A 3,855-nucleotide genomic window follows, 5' to 3' on the forward strand; every position below is an offset into this window, starting at 1 on the left:
ATCGTACTTCGTTCCAGTTACGTATTGCTATTTCGTAGCAAATGTTCTATCATTCACCAGACTGCAAATAAAATATAAATGTTTATCTTTGGGGAGTGGGAGGTTTTATAGGCACTGAATATAGTTTTGATTGAGAGGTAATTACACTGCTTCTTCAGTAGGTAGGACTATATTTTATGTTCCTGTATGTAAACATTGTCTAGTATCTTATATATATTAATATATAAAGCATGTAATAAGTAAATCAGCTTAACGTTGTGCTTTTTTAGGTAAAATAGTATGGAAATTTGCGGCATGGTATCCATATTGCGTGGGTCACTAAGTGCAAGAGATTGACAGGCTGGCTGGTGACAGTGTGTTGCAAGTATGAATTACAATTGGTCTGGAGTCAGGATATATTTATATTTATATTTATGTGGGTGTATATATTTGGCCTTTTCTAGTGTATAGTGAGGTTGAGGTTCGGGTTTGGGGTTAATTTAGGCTGTGGTCGTCTGTACTGTACTTAAATTCTTCCTTTACTTGACCTTTGTTTGTGGTCTCTTAACTTTATAATGCTAAGTTATGCATTTCATGATTCATCTTCAACATGATACTATATTTTGAGTTAATCTGGGTTACTATTGAGAATCTGGTGGGGATAATATAAGAGTCATTATAGTGTTTACCCTGCTTGTTGTTGGCCACTCATGTGACTTGAATGGCTTGACTAGTAAATTCTTGATAAAGAGGTGCTTGCTGGCATAACAGTATGAAGAAAGAGTGATTTAATTCTTGTCGCCCTGCAATATATAAAAAAAAAAATATTTTTGGTTAATAAAATTTTATTTCACAGATAACAGAAAATACTACTCCAGGAGGATGAGGACCATAACTTGGTGTACAAATGACGAGGCAACATCAAGATGGACAAGAGAAACGATCAGGAGTACAGTAAAGGATGAACATTCTCTTAAATAACTCAGTGTACCAAACATGACAGGAAGGACCTCTAGTATTGTGTAGGAGTGAAAGAAGGTTTTGTAGTATTGTGTAGGAGTGAGGGAAGGGCTTTCAGTATTGTGTAGGAGTGAAAGAAGGTTTTGTAGTATTGTGTAGGAATGAGGCGAAAGGACTTGTAGTGTTGTGTAGGACCTAGGGAAGGACATGTAGTGATGTTCGTAAATGAGGGAAGGACTTGCTGACCTCCTGATGAATGAGAGGAGGACTTACTGACCTTCTAATTAGTGAGAGGACGACTTACTGACCTAATTAGTGAGAGGAGGATTTACTGACCTAATAAGAAGTGAGAGGAGGACTTACTGACCTGGGGTGAGAGGAGGACTTACTGACTACTAAGGTGAGAGGAGGACTTACTGACCTACTAAAGAGGTGAGAGAGGAGGACTTACTGACCCTACTAAGAGTGAGGAGGACTTACTGACCTAAGGAGTGAGAGGAGGACTTACTGACCTAATAAGTGAGAGGAGGACTTACTGACCTACTAAAGTGAGAGGAGGACTTACTGACCTACTAAGAGTGAGAGGAGGACTTACTGACCTAGGAGTGAGGAGGACTTACTGACCTAATAAGAGTGAGAGGGAGGACACTGACCTAAGGAGTGAGAGGAGGACTTACTGACCTAATAAGAGTGAGGAGGAGGACACTGACCTAGGAGTGAGGAGGAGGACACTGACCTACTAAGAAGTGAGAGGAGGACTTACTGACCTAAGGGTGAGAGGAGGACTTACTGACCTAATAAGAAGTGAGAGGAGGACTTACTGACCTACTAAGAGTGAGAGGAGGACTTACTGACCTACTAAGAAGTGAGAGGGAGGACTTACTGACCCCTGGGAGTGAGGGAGGACTTACTGCCTAATAGAAGTGAGAGGAGGACACTGACCTAAGGAGTGAGAGGAGGACTTACTGACCTACTAAGAGTGAGAGGGAGGACTTACTGACCTACTAAGGAGTGAGAGAGGACTTACTGACCCTAAGAGGTGAGAGGAGGACTTACTGACCTAAGGATTGAAGGGACTTACTGACCTACTGAGGTGAGAGGAGGACTTGCGACCTACTAAGAGGTGAAGGAGGACTTACTGACCTACTAAGGAGTGAGAGGAGGACTTACTGACCTACTAAGTGAGAGGAGGACTTACTGACCTACTAAGGGTGGGAGGAGGACTTACTGACCTAATAAAGTGAGAGACGACTTACTGACCTAATAAAGTGAGAGGAGGACTTACTGACCTAGCAAAGTGAGAGGGGACTTACTGACCTAGAAGGTGAGAGGAGGACTTGACTTACTAGAAGTGAGAGGAGGACTTACTGACCTAATAAGAGTGAGAGGAGGACTTACTGACCTACTAAGAAGTGAGAGGAGGACTTACTGACCTACTAAGAGTGAGAGGAGGTACTGACCCTACTAAGAAGTTGAGAGGACTTACTGACCTAAGGAGTGAGAGGACTTTGACCTACTAAGGGAGTGAGAGGAGGACTTACTGACCTACTAAGAGTGAGAGGAGGACTTACTGACCCTGGGAGTGAGAGGGAGGACTTACTGACCTACTAAGAGTGAAGGAGGACTTACTGACCTACTAAGAAGTGAGAGGAGGACTTACTGATGACCTAAGGAGTGAGAGGAGGACTTACTGACCTAATAAGAGTGAGAGGGGACTTACTGACCTAGGAGTGAGAGGAGGACTTACTGACCTAATAAGAAGTGAGAGGAGGACTTACTGACCTAAGAGGTGAGAGGAGGACTTACTGACCTAGGAGTGAGAGGAGGACTTACTGACCCTAATAAGAAGTGAGAGGAGGACTTACTGACCTGGGAGTTGAGAGGAGGACTTACTGACTAAGGAGTGAGAGGAGGACTTACTGACCTACTAAGAAGTGAGAGGAGGACTTACTGACCTACTAAGTGAGAGGAGGACTTACTGACCCTGGGGAGTGAAGGAGGACTTACTGACCTAATAAGAAGTGAGAGGAGGACTTACTGACCAAAGGAGTGAGAGGAGGACTTACTGACCCTAGCAAAGTGAGAGGAGGACTTACTGACCCTAAGGAGTGAGACGAGACTTACTGACCCTAGGAGTGAGGGGAGGACTTACTGACCTAGGGGAGAGAGGAGGACTTACTGACCTAAGGAGTGAGAGGAGGATTTGCAGTGTTTAGGAGTGAGGAAAGGACATGCAATGTTGTGTAGGATAAGGGAAGGACTTGCTGTGTGTGGGGAGTGAGGTGGGATGCAATGTGTTGTGTACGATTGAGGGAATGGCTTACTGTGTTTTGTAGGAGTGAAGGAGAGACATGCAGAGTTGTGTAGTATGAGGGAAGGACTCATTGTGATGCATAGGAGTTTGAGAAGGACTCACTGCGATGTGTTGCAGTGTGGGAAGGACTCGCTGTGATGTGTAGGAGTGAGGGAAGGACTCACTGTGGTGTGTAGCAGTGTGGGAAGGACGCACTGTGGTGTGTAGGAGTGTGGGAGGGACTCGCTGTGAGGTGTAGGAGTGAGGGAAGGACTCACTGTGATGTGTAGGAGTGTGGGAACCACTCGCTGTGATGTGTAGGAGTGAGGGAAGAACTCACTGTGATGTGTAGGAGTGTGGGAGGGACTCGCTGTGAGGTGTAGGAGTGAGGGAAGGACTCACTGTGATGTGTAGGAGTGTGGAAAGGACTCACTGAGGTGTAGGAGTGGGGAAGGACTCACTGAGGTGGAGGAGTGAGTGAAGGACTCACTGTGAGGTGAAGGAGTGAGTGAAGGACTGACTGTCAGGTGTAAAGTGAAGGGCTTCTGTCTCACCAATGAGGCAGACTTCTGGTGATGACGTCATTGCTCTTGTGGTCTGTTCCCCCATTGACGTAGACTACT

Source organism: Homarus americanus, unplaced genomic scaffold (assembly GCF_018991925.1).
Source record: "Homarus americanus isolate GMGI-L3 unplaced genomic scaffold, GMGI_Hamer_2.0 scaffold11022, whole genome shotgun sequence".
NCBI classification, from domain to species: Eukaryota; Metazoa; Arthropoda; class Malacostraca; order Decapoda; family Nephropidae; genus Homarus; species Homarus americanus.